The sequence below is a fragment of the Sebastes umbrosus genome, chromosome 16, assembly GCF_015220745.1.
Source record: "Sebastes umbrosus isolate fSebUmb1 chromosome 16, fSebUmb1.pri, whole genome shotgun sequence".
NCBI lineage: Eukaryota > Metazoa > Chordata > Actinopteri > Perciformes > Sebastidae > Sebastes > Sebastes umbrosus.
The window spans coordinates 5,842,985-5,865,133 of record NC_051284.1 but is presented as its reverse complement, the minus strand read 5'-3'; the positions used below and the strand labels follow the sequence as shown (position 1 = coordinate 5,865,133).

General features: G+C 39.7%; 13 non-coding genes across 13 annotated transcripts; all 13 read right to left on the bottom strand.

The window, feature by feature from the left end:
- Window positions 1-12,782: 12,782 nt before the first annotated feature.
- Window positions 12,783-12,856, bottom strand: trnai-aau. Its single transcript has one exon. It is a non-coding gene; the product is annotated as a tRNA-Ile (tRNA).
- Window positions 12,857-13,548: 692 nt separating this feature from the next.
- Window positions 13,549-13,622, bottom strand: trnai-aau. Its single transcript has one exon. It is a non-coding gene; the product is annotated as a tRNA-Ile (tRNA).
- A 335-nt stretch (window positions 13,623-13,957) lies between these two features.
- On the bottom strand, window positions 13,958-14,030 carry trnar-ucg. Its single transcript has one exon. It is a non-coding gene; the product is annotated as a tRNA-Arg (tRNA).
- A 279-nt stretch (window positions 14,031-14,309) lies between these two features.
- trnai-aau lies at window positions 14,310-14,383 on the bottom strand. The gene has a single exon. It is a non-coding gene; the product is annotated as a tRNA-Ile (tRNA).
- Window positions 14,384-14,716: 333 nt separating this feature from the next.
- On the bottom strand, window positions 14,717-14,789 carry trnar-ucg. Its single transcript has one exon. It is a non-coding gene; the product is annotated as a tRNA-Arg (tRNA).
- Window positions 14,790-15,069: 280 nt separating this feature from the next.
- On the bottom strand, window positions 15,070-15,143 carry trnai-aau. Its single transcript has one exon. It is a non-coding gene; the product is annotated as a tRNA-Ile (tRNA).
- Window positions 15,144-15,829: 686 nt separating this feature from the next.
- trnai-aau lies at window positions 15,830-15,903 on the bottom strand. The gene has a single exon. It is a non-coding gene; the product is annotated as a tRNA-Ile (tRNA).
- Window positions 15,904-16,244: 341 nt separating this feature from the next.
- trnar-ucg lies at window positions 16,245-16,317 on the bottom strand. The gene has a single exon. It is a non-coding gene; the product is annotated as a tRNA-Arg (tRNA).
- Window positions 16,318-16,589: 272 nt separating this feature from the next.
- trnai-aau lies at window positions 16,590-16,663 on the bottom strand. Its single transcript has one exon. It is a non-coding gene; the product is annotated as a tRNA-Ile (tRNA).
- Window positions 16,664-17,356: 693 nt separating this feature from the next.
- trnav-aac lies at window positions 17,357-17,430 on the bottom strand. The gene has a single exon. It is a non-coding gene; the product is annotated as a tRNA-Val (tRNA).
- A 341-nt stretch (window positions 17,431-17,771) lies between these two features.
- trnar-ucg lies at window positions 17,772-17,844 on the bottom strand. The gene has a single exon. It is a non-coding gene; the product is annotated as a tRNA-Arg (tRNA).
- A 286-nt stretch (window positions 17,845-18,130) lies between these two features.
- trnai-aau lies at window positions 18,131-18,204 on the bottom strand. The gene has a single exon. It is a non-coding gene; the product is annotated as a tRNA-Ile (tRNA).
- A 654-nt stretch (window positions 18,205-18,858) lies between these two features.
- Window positions 18,859-18,932, bottom strand: trnai-aau. The gene has a single exon. It is a non-coding gene; the product is annotated as a tRNA-Ile (tRNA).
- Window positions 18,933-22,149: the final 3,217 nt, after the last annotated feature.

The window sequence follows — 22,149 nt, the reverse complement described above, 5'->3', positions numbered from 1 at the left end:
CAATGTATTAGATTCATTATAGTAACTTTGGTTTTTGCTCATCTCTCTGCTGCTGTAGAATGCTATGCCTTTAAAAGCTTCTGGCTCACTTGTTTGTGTGTGAGAGGCTTTCTCACTTAACACCTCCGGTCAATGACCTGGTTAACTTTCCAAGGAACCTGTGGCTTGGCTCCAGGTCAAGCTCAATACAAATCCAATTTGTTGCTGAATATAGCAACAAGGCCTGTGTAACCCCTGTGTAAGCGTTTCTTATATATATATATATAAACTGTCCAAAATCCTGATAAAAGAAAGAGTACATCCTTGTTCTGATCATGTGTCAAATTAAAGAGACTAAAAAGGCTGCTTGACTCATTTTTGGGGATTCTTATCTTGATCATCTTTGGCCACAAGAGGGCAGCATTTTTACTCTTGTAGAGGAAAGGAATAAATGGATTACATCAGAGAAGAGATCCCAGATTGAGTCACAAATCCTTTGAACAGCATGGTGTGGGTATGGTGGAGGTGGGTGGTGTTGTTAGAGTTACTCTTACTAATACAACCTCTGGACTTTGGATGATGGTCATCCTGAAGTAAACACTGTTAAGCATTACGGTTTATTCTCTTGAAAATAGTCCATGATTACAAAACTCTTTTTTGTTGTTGTGACGCACTTTGTAACGTTGTTAAGAAACGTGCTACAAATAAAGTTAATTTTATTATAATTATTATTATAAATATAATTATTATTATTATTATTATTATGATTAATGCCATTATAATTGCCATTATTATTATTCAAAAAATAAATTAAGCTAGATCCTATATAAACGGCAGATAAAATGTTTTTCAATTGAAAGATCCTAAAGAAAAAGTCACCTTCACCCAAAGTGTGTAATCTTCCGATGACATAAAACAAGATTACAAGCCTCTCTGAAGGATGGATATCTTTTGAGTTAAGTTAAACCGTATTCAAAAATGCCCATTTTATATCAGGGCCGTATTAACCCACAGTACAAGCATTAGCTGTGGGTCCCTATTGAGCCCCCCTCTTGGAAGCACCAGATACTAACCAGTGATCTTCCTCATGAATAAGAAGCCCCTACTTTGCTGTCATAAATTTATGATTATTTGACTAAACACAAATTTATTAGGGCTGTCAAAGTTAAGGAGATAATAACGCATTAACGGAAATTCGTTTTAACACCACTAATTTCTTTAACGCATTTAACGCAACTTGCGATTTTATGATTATAGCGGGCTCAGTTTTACTTACGCAAAAATTTGGTGAAGAAAAACTGGCATTGCCATTTTCAAAGGGGTCCCTTGACCTCTGACCTCAAGATATGTGAATGTAAATGGGTTCTATGGGTACCCACGAGTCTCCCCTTTACAGACATGCCCACTTTATGATAATCACATACAGTTTTGGGCAAGTCATAGTCAAGTCAGCACACTGACACACTGACAGCTGTTGTTGCCTGCCATGATTTGAGCATATTTTTTCATGCTAAATGCAGTACCTGTGAGGGTTTTTCTGGACAATATTTGTCATTGTTTTGTGTTGTTAATTGATTTCCAATAATAAATATGTACATACATTGGTATAAAGCAGCATATTTGCCCACTCCCATGTTGATAAGAGTATTAAATACTTGACAAATCTTTGAACAGATAAAAAATGTGTGATTAATTTGTGATTGACAGCCCTTAAAGTTACTGTATTTAGAAATATGCAGCATGTTAGCATAATATCACCTGAAATATTTATGGTAGTAAAACTAGATTTTGACATAGAGCCCCAAGATTAGGTAGGGGCCCTTTATACTCTAGTTTATATCATGCTTCAATGGTTAGTACTCCCACATCCAACACACCTCTGCAAAATAGCAATGGTGTACTGGGGGAGTTTGAATTTGCTGAGTGACTGACTAATCATAAATGTAGCTCGTCCGTCTTTAAACAGTGATTATTTTGCAGCTTTTTCACTGGAATTTGCATCATGTTTCCCGTGCCCGCCTCAGCAAACACAGCTCCAGTGTAAGCAGCAGCCTTGTTTGCTCTCTGCTGGCGGCTCACCGATACTGCACGGATCATGTGGAGTGTAGGTTGAGCAGGTTCTACGTGTTACTGTAAGTAGTGTTTGCCGAGAGTAGGTGTGTGAGAGGTGTTTGTTCATTCTTCTGTGACACCTAATAGACAAAAGTGCGTCATTTGTTAAACCCTAAGACTGCATTACAGGGTGGTACGATCATTTCCCGTCAAAGGTCAAAAGTCCAAAATGTTTCTCTCTTCCTCAATCGGGGTTTAGTCATTTGCCGTACGTTTGTGTCTAAGTAATTCCACTGTATGTAAGAGTTCACTGCAGTTCAGCATTGGCTCATCAGAGTTATTCATCATTTGTTTATGAGGTTTAAATAGACACTGTCCCATGATTCAGAGATGACATATCCACATTCACAGATCGGACAGAAGAGAAGAGAGGAGAGGACAAGAGAAGAGAAGAGAAGAGAAGAGAAGAGAAGAGAAGAGAAGAGAAGAGAAGAGAAGAGAAGAGAAGAGAAGAGAAGAGAAGAGAAGAGAAGAGAAGAGAAGAGACGAGGAAGAGAAGAGGAAGAGAAGAGGAAGAGAAGAGGGGAACTTGGTTGACACACTGGCCAGAAGCAGGACCAGAGACCAGATAGATAGATAGATAGATAGATAGATAGATAGATAGATAGATCCAAGCAATGCACAGGAACAGTACATCAAATGTACATGTCAACAAAAAGAGAAATATATCCATAGAATGCAAAATATAAAGAATATTGGAATACACTATAAATATACCCGACTACTACAACTAGCATAAAAAAATCTAAATTATAAACATTGAATAACCCACTATGTACATTAGCAAAGTGTGCAATGACATACTGTATACATTAGCAAAGTGTGCAAGTTACAATGTTTTGTTCTTTAATTAAAATAAATAAATCAACAAACAAATAAATAAATAAATAAATAAATAAATAAATTCAGATTTGGAGCTCCCGCCTATGGCAGCAGTCTAGGATTAGGTTTCTGGGAGGTTGAACCCTAACCCTAGAGCCCTGTAAACAGCAACACACATCAGACATCATAATGGTTTTAAGACAAAAATTAAGATTTTTTTATTTTCATGATTGGTCCCTGATATTGTTGGCTCACAAGTGTTTAGTCCGTTTCACTACAATTTACACTTTTATTAACAAATAAGTGCGGCTGGGCAGATGAAAAAGACTTTCTTTATTTGTTAATTTGTTACCTCAATGCAGAAAATGAGGAAGAGCGCCCACCGACATTTAGAGGGCGACCAATGCCCCCCAGAAGGTTCATCGCAAAGTTCATCATTGGCTCATCAGAGTTAGTCATTTCTCTGTCTGAGTTATTCACTTATTAACCTGTAAAACGACCAGCGCCCCCCAGAAGGTGGCGCCCTATACGACCGCCTGTATGGCCTATATGCCTTAAACCAACCAGCCCTGCCAGAGTCCACCTAAAGGTGATGCTATGACACAAGTATTCACCCACATGGTTACCAAATAAGGCTCAACCTTAAATCCAGGAAACAGTGTTTGATTTCTCAGCCTTCATGATTGCACAATTGGAAGAATGCGGGGACAAGAAGTGATGTGAGCATGCACCAGTGATGTCAACATATTTTCCCTCTCCCTCGTCAGTTGTTTAACAATGCTGAAATAGCTGATGACAAATCAGCCGGCTGACCTCTGAGCGTCATCGCTGTCTGTTTTTAGCAGTGCATACTGCAAACCATCGGCCCACTTGGCCTTGGAAGTCCTTGTCTTTCTCTTTCCTGCTGCCCGCGTCGCCCACACTCTCCCCTGGATAGCGGCGTACGGCCATAGCCTCTCCTCTCGCCTCCACTCCCCTCCACTCTTCCTTCACCCACTGACCCACTGGCGGAAAGCGTGGGGGCCATCTGTGGTGGAGGGGTTACTTTTAGACTCCCAGGCTGCTATTTTCTCTTCACCGTTCTTTTTAAAAACACAAAGCACAGGCTTACTTACGCAATGCTTGTCTCATTCTCTGGTTCTCTCTCCCATTGCTTCACAGGTCTTGTTTACACAACAGTGCACTTGGCCCGTGGCAACACACCCGTACAGGAAGAATGACTGTCAAATTTAGACAAGAGATTATTTTTTTACCAAGCTGAATGAAGGTATAAATGGTTTAAAATTGCACTCTTTCCACTGAAGATGTATATTTATATTCACATTCGGGGTATAACTGCTCATATCAAGATGGGAAATCAAACAAAGGAGCACATTTTATTTTAAAAAGTGACTGCATTACTTATTGCATAAATGTTCAATATCTGTTGGACAACCCTGTGCTGTATTGTACATTGTATGTGCAACAATACAAAACTACTGGATGTCAACTTAAAGCGGCATTAGGGCAGAATGTTTTTGGCAGCATTTGGCTTTTGCTGGGCCCCACAAACGTTCATAGCAATCCATGAAAAAGCTTAACTGAAAATATCAACCTAATGGTGGCGCTAGTCAGAGGATCATCAAAATTAGTGAGATTCACCTTCTGGGGACCACAAATGTCTGTACCAAATTTTATAGCAATACATTTCAGTCATGGATTATAGTGATGGACTAACTGACGGACCAAAAAGTTGTAGTTTTGTTGCCTAAACCTAAAGAAGTTGTAATTTTATTTCCCAAACAATAACAGTTTTTTTTGCCTAAACCTAAAGTTGTAGTTTTATTGCCTAAACCTAAAGAAGTTGTAGTTGTGTTGATTAAACCTTAAGTTGTAGTTTTGTTGCCTAAACCTAAAGGAGTTGTAGTTGTGTTGTCTAAACCTTAAGTTGTAGTTTTGTTGCATAAACCTAAAGGAGTTGTATTTTTATTGCCTAAACCTAAAGAAGTTGTAATTTTATTGCTTAAACCTGATGAAGTTGTAGTTTTGTTGCCTAAACCAAAAGAAGTTGTAGTTTTATTGCCTAAACCTAAAGAAGTTGTAGTTTTGTTGCCTAAACGTGATGTTTCATTCAGTCTGACGACATGTTAGAATGGGTTGCTTGTTTCATATTCACTTTTACAACGTAGTAGGCCCCTAATGACCCACATCTATGGTGCTTATAGCAACTGATAACGCCTTTTTAATGGCCTGATAACAGTCGAATCGGGTGCAGCATCGAACTCTTAGCAAGAAACCCAATAAGCATATTTTCCAATATGTCGGGCTACTTCGTCAAACAAATCTGTTTCTGTTTTGTGATCATTTTAAAACAATAACATATGATATTGACTAACTATTAATAATACATTAAAACACAGCATATGTCATATCAAGAAGCAACACCATATGTGTTGACCCAAAGCAGACTCACAGATGTCATAGATAAGGATAAAAAAAGGCAAACACATGCTTTTTCAGAGTGAAATATCCCTTTATGCTGTAACACAGTATGTTGCAGAGATGACAGAATGCATGATGGTATGAAGTAATGATTTGAGACTGTGAATAACTGGAGATTTTTGATGACTACAGAGGAAAAAAGAGAAATGATCTAAGTTGCAGCATGCAGGTTAAACAGCTGATGCAGACACTGTTGCTAAAGATAGCTTCTTTGACCACAAGTTGGTCTTGTGGCCTAAACCGCATTGATCTTTCACACATGACATCACTATGGAACAAAATAGGTTTATTTTTTCCATAGGCTACGTATCAAACAATATAATTTTCCAATCTACAATCCTTTATGTCAGTTCATTTAACTTTGTGTGAACCCAAGAAGTGAAGGTTTACCGACACCTTGCTAGAAATCTCTCTCCACGGGTGAGAATTTAAATATACATGTGCAACCTTTTCCATAAGATGTTAGCCACACCACGCTGGCCTTTAAAAGCACATTTTCCTCTGCAGCATGTTTCTATTCGAGTGTTATTCCAGTCATGTTCATTCTTGTGGAACAAAGTGTGGTGAAACTCTGAATGGAAAACACAGCACCTCTCTCTGGGAACACAATCATGATTTATATCCTGCAGTCGCTTTCAAAAGTGAAATTATTGTGAAATTGCTGCCTGATTACGTCAACACAGTGGATCATTGTGTACATGAGTATGTATCAACCGCCAGGTCACGATGACCTGAAAGAGTGCAATTGATTTTTGATTGCCCAGTAGAAGGCTTGTTTTGCCAAAACCTCGGCCATAGGATGTAAAATTAGGGTAAAATGTCTCTATTGGAAAAATATGATTTCCTCTATGATAAATTCAATTCTAAACACATAAGAAAGAAGATCTTCTACATATGATTTGTGATGGCAAAAGAGAACATAGAATTTATTCAGTGTAACATATTAAAAAATGAATGGCAATGGAAATGGAAAATGATTTCCATATAATGTAAAATAAAACCCTTTACATTTCATTCTTTCATAGTGAGTAGCTTTAAGGTTTTTAAAATGTAACTAAGTACATTTACTCAAGTTTTTTACTTTGCTGATGCTTATTTCATTTCAATCATATACTTCTACTACATTTCAGAGGGAAATATTGTACCTTTCCATTACATTTATGTGACAGCTGTAGTTGCAAATAAGTATAAAAACACAATGTGTTTATAAAATAGGATGCACAGTATATAAAGTTATGAAATGCTGCTGACATTTTAATACATCAACAACAATAGTCTTATAATATAATGATGTGACACTGGCAGGAGCCATTCTTTTGCATAATGGGTAATTCTACTTTTTATATGTACTTTAGGTAAACCTACATTTTGCTGTTAATACTTCTGGGAGTACTTCTTCCACCACTGCCAATAATATAACACACATAATAATAAAGTATTCTGTTAAGGTGTCTCTTTGCATAATTGCTACTTTTACTTTTGATACTTTAAGAACATTTTGCAGATAATGCATCTGTACTTTTATTTAAGTCAGATTTTGAATGTAGGACTTTTTACTTATATCTTTATTTTGTGGTATTGCTACTTTTTATTTGAGTAAAGAATCTGAATACTTTTTTATCACTGCTGAGTCAGCAGTGCTGACAGTACTATTTATAGCTCATTGAAGCTGAGAAATAGCTGTGAAATATTCAAACCCAAGGCTCCAAATATATATATATATATACAGGGACATCACCAATGTTAGAGTGTATAGTTGCCAGGGTTCTAACTTGAACTAAGAATTGTGACCACAACAACCTTGTTTTAGTCTCACACTTTATCTCAGTATGCTTTAGGATTGATTTTAAGATCTTATTGATTTAAGGCACTTTGTGACCCCGTTTCTTGCTATATGTCTGACCTTTTAGTCCCACATAAGCCCGTTCTTATAGCTGGAGATCCTCGGGCAAAGGTCTTTGAGTCTCAGCTTACAACTGGAGGGAACTGAGCCTTTGCAATTAGGAAATAAGGCTACTGAGTCAATATCAACTATTCAATTTCCACTTTATTTTACTTAAATTGTCTCTATGTTTCTTTTATATGAAATTACTGGAATTTATTTTACCTATTTTACAGTCCAGTTAAATGTCTTTTGTCACCTTTAAGTTCTCCATTTGATTTTCTGATTTTAATTGAATTCATTTGCCACCTTGTGCTCTGTGAATAAAGATTATTATTATAAAAACAATAATTTTTCAACTTTTCAGTTCAACAACTCAGTTATTCATAATTATCATAACCACAGAGAACAACAGAGGGCAGCAGAGTGTTTTGGTGTAATCCCAATCAGTTCCTCATAGGCGTCCTTACCAGCCAAATGCATCTCTATGACACAGGAAACAGAGCTGATTTAATGAGAGCAGTAGGAAACACAGCATGCTACAGCGGCCCTCGTCACTGGTTTGGTATAGAAGCACTGCACTTAGATGGTGGATGAAGCCTGACCGGCCACGGCCAAGATTAACGGAGGCAGGGGGCCTCGGGGTGCTACTTCCTCCCTTCCCTCTCTTGGCAGTGGCATAATTGCTAAGGTTGCCTAGCGACCGGAAGCATGGAAACAGAAGGTGTCACTTGTTACCTCAGAGCTGGATTTAGCCAAATTGTAAAATAGCCACCGATGGACCATGAGGGGGATCGAGTTACTAAAGATAAGCAGAAGGCAGGAAGAGAGGGAGGTAGCAAAAAATAGACAGAGGTCACTATGAGGGCCATTGATTCATGACTATATTGTTTTATTGGACACTTTTAACTTAAAAAAGGCAACTGCAGATTGGAAAATTATCTCATTAAGAACGACCTACATTTATTTGTAATATTAATTTTGCTACATTTAATGGCATATCTATTTATTTATCAAGTAATTTTTTGATTTGGGCAAGTTCCGTCCTCCATACTAAGTGGTATTTTTACTGTGTCTTGGCACACAATGGCAAAACATGTGTAAGCTTACAGGGTTTTTGGTTACTTACATATATAAAATAGTAGGCCTATGGCTTACATAGCATTTATCTATGACTTTGCTCATCTTTCAAGGCTGTTTGGGAGCAAACCACTGGTGTGTGGTGCTATGACCAAGTGACCACTGTCACAAGACACTTTCTGGAGTTACAAAAAGCAAAAGAGTTTTTCAGCAGCGGCAGGCAGCTCTGATGAACCAACTGTATAGGCTACTACCTGCCCAGCACCAGACAGCAGACAGTTAGAAACTGGCTGGTGAAAATAGTGCAGCATTTATCTCAAGAGTTGATATTTTCTTTGGGGGTGGAGACCAAAAACAGAGCTAAAAGGAGAGTGAGTATTAGACTTAGACCTTGAAAAATTGTTAAAGTTAAGCTAGCGAGCACAAATGATTAAACTCAGACAGTATTTTTCTACATTTTACCAAAGCTGATATGCTAGCTATAGCAACTGAGCTGAATTAGCCTTTAAGCTCACTACTCAATGTACAGTTAATCAAAAACTTGATTATCCCTTCAAATGTAGGCTAACCCATAGCTGATAATAGTTAATACTTTGTATTAGGGTTACTTCAGGAAAATAAAATAGCCAATACCCACAGGTTACATATGAACCAGAAAATTAACTTAAGTCAAGTACATTTTCTTTATAGCCACGTTTGTTAAAGCTTAGGTTAGCCTATGCTCATAGCCTTGGGGGTAGAAGCAGTAGATTCAAATTAGGATGTTATTCAAACTTTTTTGCTTGAATTGATGAAAACTTTATGGACATTTTTTAGAGTTAGGCTAAAAATGATTAAACTCTCAATTTTGGAGACAGTATTATTCTCCATTTTACCAAAGCTGATATGCTAGCTATAGCAACTGAACTGAGTTAGCCTGTAAGCTCACTGCTCAATAACAATCCCTTCAAATGTAGGCTAAACCATAGTTAATACATTGTATGAGGGTTACTTAAGGAAAATAATATTGCCAATACCCACAGGTCACATACAGTATGAACCAGATAATGAGCTTAAGTCAAGTAAATCTTATTTTCATAGCCACACATTTGTCTCAGGGGGCTTTAAACCCTGTATCATAAGTGGGGTAGACAGTAGGAGGATACAATTACAGTACGAGAATGTTATGATATAAAAAAAATAGTGTGAAATGAGGACTGGATGAAAGAAAAGATGATAAGGTTTTAATTCAACTAATCATGTAAATAACTGAATTACACCGTTTTACTGGCAACATTTGCATTGTGTTATGATGTGCATGTTAATGATACCATTGACTGGACACCCCAGCATTGGCACCAGTTTGATTCTCGGTTGATTTGAAAAGCATTTGTTCTCAGAATCATTTCCCGGCAAGATGCCATTCAAGGCCTATCACTCTAATTCCTGCTATTTTTTTCCCCCGACCGGTCCTTTCCTCATTTGTCTGTCTTCTGCCTGCTTCCGCTCTTCTATGCTTATCTCCCCATTATTAGCCTCTCATCCCCTCATCTCCTCCTCCTCCCCACCCCTTCTTTTTCTCTCTGCATTTTCTCACTCATCCACATCTCCCCTCCAATAAACCCATCCTACAATCTGTACTATCACTCACTCTCTCTTTTCCTGTTCCCCATTCATCCCCGTTATTTCTTTTCTGTATCAATCGCCGTCACCATCTCTCTAGGCTTCCACTCACTGTTGTTCAAATAACCCCCCCCCCCCTCCCTCCCTACCATATACCTCCATCTCTTCCTCCATCTCTGGTGCGCACAGAGCGGATGGCGGCTGCCCACTCAGTCCTCTCAGGGAGCAGAAGGTTTGTCCACTCCCACTCAGGCTTTGCGTCATGGAACACAGAGAAATAGAGACAGAGGAGAGAGAACAGATGGGAGGAGGACACACTGGCTGCCTGTTTTATAACATTACTCCTAACAACGCTGTGGTCATCAGTATGACGATGTAAAGAAGCAGGGCTATTGTGGACTCATCAAGTGGGCCTATATATAGGACTGAGCTGAATTTAGAGGAGCAGGAACTGACAGTTTTGGTGTGAAAAGGAAAATCTTTCCCATACTTTGAGAAAAGGTTTCAAGGTTTATGCGATATTCTGAAAAGACAAATTTAAGGTGATATAGTGGTTTTATTAGAGTTCTACCTTTTTTGTTTTACATATTGGTTTTAACAGCTATTTATTTCTTATTGACTGGATACAACTTCCCAGACCATAAGCTCACCCTCACAGACCTGTTCCCTATCCAATCCAATCTAAGGGCTTCACTATCACAACATTGGTGTAACCATAGCGACGTGATGCACATCAGTGCGTGACATCACAACTGACACAATCATTTCCCATTTGCGCAAGTGGAAAGACAATTAAAATTCAGACCATTCTGCTATTATTGTTTTCGTCTGTGCCATCTCCCACCTATGATTTTAAACAAGCGTTGCATAAGACTCTGGCTGCAAATGATGATGATAAAAACATCTTATAAATGGCACAGAGAATACTGGTAACACAGCATGTTCAAATGCAAATGCTGTTTACTGGATTTACACAAGAACAAAACAAAAATTAGATTTGTGGCGCCGTGTAAACAAGAGATTAGATCTCTTCGTTGCAAGCCGAACATGAACAGTCAAATCTGGGACACGCTGAAAGCAAAAATCCACCCTGGGAGAGAATTCCCAATGATCTTGGACAGCTGGATTACAGTAAGATATACAGACGGAGACAAGTTGCTTCATAAGCTCCAGAGAGAGAGGAGACCAGTATGTGATGTGATCAAGCAGCATTTTCTGGAACAGCCTCACTGATAATGAATTAGAAACACAATGTGAGGACACGCTGACAGTACCCAGGGTGGTTTTGTGGGTGAGAAGTGAGAATGTCTTTTCGTTCAGTGCTGCAATGTAAGTAAAAATGTGGGTGTAAAAGCATAATGAAACATTCTAAAACTCCACAAAATCAGCCACCTACAACTGGTCCGGATCCGCATTTTAGCTTGATTTCAGCATCATGAGAGCTGCTAAATTGACTTACTGACATTCTGAGCATTAACTGTGTAATTATAATCAACTGTGGCTTTTTTTTTTTGGGTAAACAATCTTGAAAATCTAACAACACCAGTTTGTACAGAAAGTTTGTGACTGATAATAGAATTCTAGCATTTAGGAAGCCTTCTTTTATTTTAGAATTTATCGATTTGGCTTGCTTTTCCTCCACACGTGGTGGGACTTGGTAAGAAAATATTTGCTAATTTGAAATTTTGGGAAATATGCTTATTTGCTTTCTTGCCAAGAGTTAGATGAGAAGATCGATACCACTCTCATGTCTGTAGGCTAAATATGAAGCTGCAGCTAGCAGCTGGTTAGCTTTGCTTTGCTGAAAAAGCTAGCGTGGCAGTGTGCAAAGATGACAAAATCTGGAGTGTGTTCCAATCCACGTACTTCCTGAAGTACACTTCAATGTAGTGCACCTACGGCACTCTGTACTAACTTGAGTAGTGCGTAAATTTCAACGGGGTAGGGTCATCTCAAATTGAATACTCTGTGGCGCACTGACCGGAAATGATGATCGCCACATTTCACCGCGGCTCGCTACCCGCCAAAATATCTTCTTCTTCTTCGGAGTTTTACGGCAGCTGGCATCCTTTGTGTTGCATCGCTAACTCCTTCAGGTTTTACCCGTCCACTACCCGCCAAAATATCTGCCTGCTTTGTTGAAGAAAAAAATGAGAGCAGAGTGGAAATTACATTTCCAATATTACATATTTGGACTAGTTTTAGATGGTCAATCAGGTGTGACCAGGTACCAGGTTGGCGTTGGTGGAGGAGAGATAGTTTAATTGGTATATTGCTGACTTTACATGTGAAACTGTGTGGCAAAAATGCCCACCTTCCTAAAGATATTTGCTTATGCAAAACCCCTTTCTATTATCTCAAGCTGTGTATTAAATCTTGAAACTTGCACCATTTTGGCAGAGAGCTCGGTTTGCACTATGCTGACACAAACACGCCTCCACCATGTTCCTCAGAAAGAGGCTGTAGCTTTCAACCACGAAGGGACTCGAACCCTCAATCTTCTTCCGAAGTCAGACGCCTTGTCCATTAGGCCACGTGGTCGCATAAATTGATACTGTTGCAATTCACGAAACCCATGGTTTTGCTGCTAAGTAGGAGAGATAACCCTAGTCTAAAAGGCAGACTGTATAGCTGGCCAGTTAGTTTCTGTGTAGAGAAATAACTTTAAATGAAAGACAGCCCATTTTGCATTTAACAGTTAGTGGAATGAATGTCCACATTCTGCATTTGTTTCTGCGGAGGAACATACTTCCTATTATTTCGAACCTTGTATCAGAACATGAAATGTACACTGCAACTGCATGAAATGTTAAATTACTGTTGCTGGCCAGTATGGGGATCGAACCCATGACCTTGGCGTTATTAGCACCACGCTCTAACCATCTGAGCTAACCGGCCTACTTTTTATGCTATTAAACAAAATTCCTTTCAAACGTAGACCGGGACAAAACGTACATATTTGGTCCAGTTTTAGATGGTCAATCAGGTGTGACCAGGTACCAGCTTGGCATTGGTGGAGGAGAGATAGCTTAATTGGTATATTGCTGACTTTACATATGAAATGTGTGTCAAGAATACCCACCTTCCTAAAGATATTTGCTTATGCAAAACCCCTTTCTATTATCTCAAACTGTGTATTAAATCTTGAAACTTACACCATTTTGGCAGAGAGCTCAGTTTGCATTGTACTGACACTAACACGTATCCACCACGTTCCTCAGAAAGTGGCTGTAGCTTTCAACCACGAAAGAACTCGAACCCTCAATCTTCTGATCCGAAGTCAGACGCCTTGTCCATTAGGCCACGCGGTCGCATAGAAATGGACATTTACAATTCACCAGTGCCATGGTTTTGCTGCTAAGTAGGAGAGTGCTAACCTTAGTAACAAAGGCAGACTGTATAGCTGGCCAGTTAGTTTCTGTGGAGAGGAATAACTAGAGATGAAAGACAGCCCATTTTGCATTTAACAGTTAGTGGAATTAATGCCCACATTCTGCATTTGTTTCTGCGAAGCAACATACTTCCTATTATTTCAAACTTTGTACCAGAACATGAAACATACACTGCAGCTGAAGACTAAATACTGAATGTGGCCAGTATGGGGATCGAACCCATGACCTTGGCGTTATTAGCACCACGCTCTAACCATCTGAGCTAACCGGCCTACTTTTTATGCTTTTAAACAAAATTCCTTCCAAACGTAGACCGGGACAAAACGTACATATTTGGTCCAGTTTTAGATGGTCAATCAGGTGTGACCAGGTACCAGCTTGACGTTGGTGGAGGAGAGATAGCTTTGTTGGTATATTGCTGACTTTACATGTGAAAATGTTTGGCAAGAATACCCACCTTCCTAAAGATATTTGCTTATGCAAAACCGCTTTCTATTATCTATGTATTAAATCCCGAAACTTACATCATTTTAGCAGATAGCTCAGTTTGCATTGTACTGACGCAAACACGCATCCACCACATTCCTCAGAAAGTGGCTGTAGCTTTCAACCACGAAGGGACTCGAACCCTCAATCTTCTGATCCGAAGTCAGACGCCTTGTCCATTAGGCCACGTGGTCGCATAAAAATGGATATTTACAATTCACCAGTGCGATGGTTTTGCTGCTAAGTAGGAGAGCGCTAACCTTAGTCACAAAGGCAAACTGTATAGCCGGCCAGCTAGCTTCTGTGGAGAGGAATAACTAGAAATGAAAGAAAGCCCATTTTGCATTTAACAGTTAGTGGAATTAATGCCCACATTCTGCATTTGTTTCTGCGAAGCAACATACTTCCTATTATTTCAAACTTTGTACCAGGACATGAAACGTACACTGCAGCTGAAGACTAAATACTGAATGTGGCCAGTATGGGGATCGAACCCATGACCTTGGCGTTATTAGCACCACGCTCTAACCATCTGAGCTAACCGGCCTACTTTTTATGCTTTTAAACAAAATTCCTTCCAAACGTAGACCGGGACAAAACGTACATATTTGGACCAGTTTTGGATGGTCAATCAGGTGTGACCAGGTACCAGGTTGGCGTTGGTGGAGGAGAGATAGCTTAATTGGTATATTGCTGACTTTACATGTGAAAATGTTTGGCAAGAATACCCACCTTCCTAAAGATATTTGCTTATGCAAAACCCCTTTCTATTATCTCAAGCTGTGTATTAAATTTTGAAACTGACACCATTTTGGCAGAGAGCTCAGTTTGCATTGTACTGATGCAAACACCACGTTCCTCATAAAGTGGCTGTAGCTTTAAACCACGAAGGGACTCGAACCCTCAATCTTCTGATCCGAAGTCAGACGCCTTGTCCATTAGGCCACGTGGTCGCATAAAAATGGACATTTACAATTCACCAGTGCCATGGTTTTGCTGCTAAGTAGGAGAGTGCTAACCTTAGTAACAAAGGCAGACTGTATAGCTGGCCAGTTAGTGTCTGTGGAGAGGAATAACTAGAGATGAAAGACAGCCCATTTTGCATTTAACAGTTAGTGGAATTAATGCCCATATTCTGCATTTTTTTCTGCGGAGCAACATACTTCCTAATATTTCGAACTTTGTATCAGAACATGAAACGTACACTGCAGCAATTTATTAAATTACTGTAGCTGGCCAGTATGGGGATCGAACCCATGACCTTGGCGTTATTAGCACCACGCTCTAACCATCTGAGCTAACCGGCCTACATTTTATGCTTTTAAACAAAATTCCTTCCAAACGTAGACCGGGACAAAACGTACATATTTGGTCCAGTTTTAGATGTTCAATCAGGTGTGACCAGGTACCAGCTTGACGTTGGTGGAGGAGAGATAGCTTTATTGGTATATTGCTGACTTTACATGTGAAAATGTTTGGCAAGAATACCCACCTTCCTAAAGATATTTGCTTATGCAAAACCCCTTTCTATTAGCTCAAGCTGTGTATTAAATCTTGAAACTTACACCATTTTGGCAGATAGCTCAGTTTGCATTGTTTTGACGCAAACACGCATCCACCACGTTCCTCAGAAAGTGGCTGTAGCTTTCAACCACGAAGGGATTCGAACACTCAATCTTCTGATCCGAAGCCTTGTCCATTAGGCCACGTGGTCGCATAAAAATGGACATTTACAATTCACCAGTGCCATGGTTTTGCTACTAAGTAGGAGAGCTTTAACCTTAGTGACAAAGGCAGACTGTATAGCCAGCCAGTTAGTTTCTGTGGAGAGGAATTACTAGAAATGAAAGACAGCCCATTTTGCATTTAACAGTTAGTGGAATTAATGCCCATATTCTGCATTTTTTCTGCGGAGCAACATACTTCCTAATATTTCGAACTTTCTATCAGAACATGAATAGTACACTGCAGCAATTTATTAAATTACTGTAGCTGGCCAGTATGGGGATCGAACCCATGACCTTGGCGTTATTAGCACCACGCTCTAACCATCTGAGCTAACCGGCCTACTTTTTACACTTTTAAACAAAATCCCTTCCAAACGTAGACCGGGACAAAACGTTCATATTTGGTCCAGTTTTAGATGGTCAATCAGGTGTGACCAGGTACCAGGTTGGCGTTGGTGGAGGAGAGATAGCTTAATTGGTATATTGCTGACTTTACATGTGAAAATGTTTGGCAAGAATACCCACCTTCCTAAAGATATTTGCTTACGCAAAACCGCTTTCTATTATCTATATCTGTGTATTAAATCCCAAAACTTACACCATTTTGGCAGATAGCTCAGTTTGCATTGTACTGACGCAAACACGCATCCACCACGTTCCTCAGAAAGTGGCTGTAGCTTTCAACCACGAAGGGACTCGAACCCTCAATCTTCTGATCCGAAGTCAGACGCCTTGTCCATTAGGCCACGTGGTCGCATAAAAATGGATATTTACAATTCACCAATGCGATGGTTTTGCTGCTAAGTAGGAGAGCGCTAACCTTAGTCACAAAGGCAGACTGTATAGCCGGCCAGCTAGTTTCTGTGGAGAGGAATAACTAGAAATGAAAGAAAGCCCATTTTGCATTTAACAGTTAGTTGAATTAATGCCCATATTCTGCATTTTTTTCTGCGGAGCAACATACTTCCTATTATTTCAAACTTTGTACCAGAACATGAAACGTACACTGCAGCTGAAGACTAAATACGGCCAGTATGGGGATCGAACCCATGACCTTGGCGTTATTAGCACCACGCTCTAACCATCTGAGCTAACCGGCCTACTTTTTATGCTTTTAAACAAAATTCTTTCAAAACGTAGACCGGGACAAAACGTTCATATTTGGTCCAGTTTTAGATGGTCAATCAGGTGTGACCAGGTTCCAGGTTGGCGTTGGTGGAGGAGAGATAGCTTTATTGGTATATTGCTGACTTTACATGTGAAAATGTTTGGCAAGAATACCCACCTTCCTAAAGATATTTGCTTATGCAAAACCCCTTTCTATTATCTCAAGCTGTGTATTAAATCTTGAAACTTACACCATTTTGGCAGAGAGCTCAGTTTGCATTGTACTGACGCTAACACGCATCCACCACGTTCCTCAGAAAGTGGCTGCATCTTTCAAACACGAAGGGACTCGAACCCACAATCTTCTGATCCGAAGTCAGACGCCTTGTTCCTTAGGCCATGCGGTCGCATAAAAATGGACATTTACAATTCAGCAGTGCCATGGTTTTGCTGCTAAGTAGGAGAGCGCTAACCTTAGTAACAAAGGCAGACTGTATAGCTGGCCAGCTAGTTTCTGTGGAGAGGAATAACTAGAAACGAAAGACAGCCCATTTTGCATTTAACAGTTAGTGGAATTAATGCCCATATTCTGCATTTTTTTCTGCGAAGCAACATACTTCCTATTATTTCAAACTTTGTACCAGAGCATGAAACGTACACTGCAGCTGAAGACTAAATACTGAATGTGGCCAGTATGGGGATCTAACCCATGACCTTGGCGTTGTTAGCACCACGCTCTAACCATCTGAGCTAACCGGCCTACTTTTTATGCTTTTAAACAAAATTCCTTCCAAACGTAGACCGGGACAAAACGTACATATTTGGACCAGTTTTAGATGGTCAATCAGGTGTGACCATGTACCAGCTTGGCGTTGGTGGAGGAGAGATAGCTTAATTGGTATATTGCTGACTTTACATGTGAAAATGTGTGGCAAGAATACCCACCTTCCTAAAGATATTTGCTTATGCAAAACCCCTTTCTATTATCTCAAACTGTGTATTAAATCTTGAAACTTACACCATTTTGGCAGATAGCTCAGTTTGCATTGTACTGACGCAAACACGCCTCCAACATGTTCCTCAGAAAGAGGCTGTAGCTTTCAACCACGAAGGGAATCGAACCCTCAATCTTCTGATCCGAAGTCAGACGCCTTGTCCATTAGGCCACGTGGTCACATAAAATGAGACTTTTGTAATTCAGCAGTGCCATGGTTTTGCTGCTATGTAGGAGATTGCTAACCTTAGTCTAAAAGGTAGACTGTATAGCTGGCCAGTTAGTTTCTGTGGAGAGGAATAACTAGAAATGAAAGACAGCCCATTTTGCGTTTAAGATTTAGTGGAATTAATGCCCACATTCTGCATTTGTTTCTGCCGAGCAACATACTTCCTATTATTTCGAACTTTGTATCAGAACATGAAACGTACACAGCAGCTGCATCAATTTGTTAAAATACTGTTGCTGGCCAGTATGGGGATCGAACCCATGACCTTGGCGTTATTAGCACCATGCTCTAACCATCTGAGCTAACCGGCCTACTTTTGTTGTTTTTTAACAAAATTTCTTCAAAACGTAGATTGGGACAAAACGTACATCCTTGGATCAGTTAAAGGTGGTCAATCAGGTGCAACCATGTACCAACTTGGCGTTTGTGGATGAGAGATAACTTAAATGGTGAAAATTTATGGTAATAATTCCTACCTTCCTAAGGATATTTGTTTGTGCAGAGCAAAATTATCTCAAGCTGGGTATTAAATCTTGAAACTTACACAATTTTGGTAGAGGGTTCAGTTTGCATTGCATTTGTCAAACACGCCTCCACCATGTTCCTCAGAAAGAGGCTAGAGCTTTCAACCACGAAGGGACTCGATCTTCTGATTCGAAGTCCATCGCCTTGTCCGTTAGGCCACATGGCCCCATAGAATTTGATCTTTACAATTGGCCATGGTTTTGGTGCTAAGTAGGAGAGTGCTAACCTTAGTCTAAAAGGCAGACTGTATAGCTGGCCAGTTAGTTTCTATGGAGAGGAATAATTATAAATGAAAGACAGCCCATTTTGCATTTAAGAGTTAGTAGAACTAATGTCCACATTCTGCATTTGTTTCTGCAGAGCAACACACTTCCTATTTTTTCAAACTTTTTATCAGAACATGAAACATACACTGCAGCAATTTGTTAAATTACTGTAGCTGGCCAGCATGGGGATCGAACCCATGACCTTGGCATTATTAGCACCACGCTCTAACCATCTGAGCTAACCGGCCTACTTTTTATGCTTCTAAAACAAAATTCGTTCCAAATGTAGACCGGGACAAAACATACATATTTGGACCAGTTTTGGATGGTCAATTAGGTGTGACCTTAGTGTTGGTGGAGGAGAGATAGCTTAAATGGTAGACAGCTGACTTCACATGTGAATGTTTGTGGAATCCCGAAAGCCAGTTGTATCAGAACAAAAAACACTACAGCTGAAGACACATTGATTTGTAAAATTACTGCTACTGGCCAGTATTGGGATAGAACCCATGATCTTGACGTTATTAGAAACACACAACTGGATCAGTTTTGGATGGTCAGTCAAGTGTGACCACCTACTAGCTTAGTGAAGAACAGAAAGCTGAAGACAGCTGGTGGCCAGTACGGGGATTGAACCCATGACCTTGGCATTATCAGCACCACACTCTAACCATTTGAACTGACAGATAGCTTAAATGGTAGACTGCTGACTTCACATGCAAATGTAAGTGGAATTAATGCCCACCTTTCTCAAAATATTTGTTTTTGCAGACCAAAACCCTTTCTGTTATCTCAAACTTTATTAATTTTTGAGTATTAGTGGTAATGAGTTTTGTTTGCATTGTGCTCAAGTAGGAAGCAAATATGCCTGTTAAATAGTATTGATGGCCAGTATGGGGATTGAATCCATCACCTTGGCGTTGGCCTGATTAAGATTTTGTTTTTAAACAACATTTGTTCCAAACTTAAACTGGGACACATTGTACATAAGTGGACCAATTTTGGATGGTCAATCACATTTGACCACATACCAACTTGGCGTTGGTGGAGGAGAGATACTTTAATCGTGGTGCTTAAAACAACAAGATAGTGTGTTTGATTTTTGTGGGATGTAATGAAGGTTGCATTGTGAGAGTAGTTTAGCCTTTTAGTTTTGTTTAGTTTTGTGGTTGCATTTTTCTTTTATAAAGTAATCCCTCAGATCTCTCCATTATTTGCACCTACTGGTATATACACTAAAGTCTGAACAACCCTGTACCTTCTATATGCCAAGTGATAATTCCTCTGATGTTTGTAGGCAGGGTATTCCTCCCTTGTTTTAAAGGTCAAAACAGCTTATTTGCTTCAGATAGTTAAGATTCGGATGTGGTGAAGTGAAGGGATAACACTCTGTGAAACCCCCTTTTGTTATTCATTCCTTCCTTTTATATAATAGTTAATAGAGCATCGTGCTGACGCAAGCTGGGGAGTTGTGAACCAATGTGTGGTGCCTCTGACTCTGTGTCTGTGAGTCATCGTGTCACCTACTGTGATCGAGTTGTAAGGTCAAAAGAACAGCAAACCGTTGTTGTGACAGCTAATAATATACGAGTTGAGGCTTGTTGGAGTGTGTCTTTGTGTACGTGCAGGTGTGCTGTGGAGCTGTGCACATGCTGCTTTAGAAATACTAATAATAATCAGCTAGGGAAAATCGATATCAGGAAACATGCAGCCAGTGCTTTGGTTGTTAATTCAATTAGTATCTAGGTCAGTATGGCAGTCTGTCAAAGTATAGAAATATATGATCGACCAAGTAAACATGAGTGAAAAAGGTAGACAGGAGCTGTTTCTCATTTCCAGATTTTGTGCCTCCTTGTCTTGTGCTTCAGAAATCGATCTCAGCGCTCCATCTTGAAGGAAATCTCAATTCCTAAAATGCATCTTGAGGAGTGAGGAGGCTTGCCGGAGGAGCTATAAGTGAGGATACACCTGTGTATTCTTTGCGGAAACCTTCTACCGACCGTCACGCCTCCTTATTTGGTATCAGTTATTGATTGGAAGCTGCAGCCGATCGGACTGATCTTATACCTGTAAACCAAAGTGAAGACAGATCACAGATTAAATGTTTCATATTTCAGTTGTCTCCTGACCATCTAGTTAAATTCTGTGTTAATTGTAGGACTGAACAACAAACGTACCATGTTGATGATAAAGTGTTCAAGCAGCAATAGGACCTGCAGTATCTCTTCTTCTCGCTTCAGCTGACGCTGAAAGGATGCCTCATTTTCGCTGAAAACATAATTCCTTGTTTCCTCTCTCCTTGCATCCCTTATCGCCTCCTCCGCTCGCATCTTAGGTGGGAGGGACTGAGACGCGAGGAGAGGAGGCGAGGAAAGGAATCGAGGATGTACAAACTGGGAAATGGAACCTAGTGTCTGAGCAAGTGAACAAGTGAGTGTTTGAGGGAGCAAGTGGGCAAGTAAGTGATTGAGTGAACAAACAAAAATGTGAGGGTTAAAATGCTAATCTATTCAGGTCAAAACTACTGGGACTGGGAGCAGGGACACTACTAATTTGACATTTAAAGTATAAGTTTAACAGACTGGTAAGTGTAAAACAAGTTCTCAGTTTGTTGTGTTTCCTCCAGTTTGGGTAAGCAGATTGTGTCTTTAGATCATGATTATATTTGGATACTTGGCAACATTGTTTGATTAACAAGTGACATGTCCATATCACTGCAGTTGTCATAACTTTTTTACATTTAAAGCCTTAAAGTAGACTACTTTAAAAGTCGGTAGACAGTGTTGGGAAGTTTATTTTGAAGGAGTCTTACAGGATAATACTTCCAAACATCTATCAAGCTCACAGTTCTGGCCTTGCTCACTTTCAAAACATGTTCTGCACTTAAAAATCTGTCTTTGCAAGCTCTCTAAGTCACTTGTGTCTAAGTGACTAATGGGGAGAACGCTGCAGCCGCTAGCTACTAAACGAACTGTAATGTAATCATTTGGGGCAACCTGGTACCGTCAGTTTACGTCCACTAAAAGTGCTCAGATTGTTATTTTAAGTGTCTGACAGCATTATGGAAAGGACCCTACAGAGAAATTAAATGTTTTTCTTACCTTTCCGTTTGTCATTGTGTCATGTGACTTGTTGCCGGAAGAGACGACGGTGGAAACGTGAGTGAGAGAGGAGAGAGAAGTGCCGGTGTTGTCAGAGTTTGTTGTGTTGGATTACAGAAAGTTTAGTGTTATCTAAAAGATTTTCAATGTCACGGATGAATATTTAGATGATTTCTACAATGTGGAGGCGACGCAAGATTTCAGAACGAGACTTCTCTGAGGGAGACACACAATAACAAACAGACCGGATCAAGTGAAAGGTAAGAAAAAGGTTTAATTTCTTTCTAGGGTCCTTTCCACAATGTTGTCAGACACTGACGAATAACAATCTGAGCCTGTCAGTGGCAAAAACAAGCACTTTAAG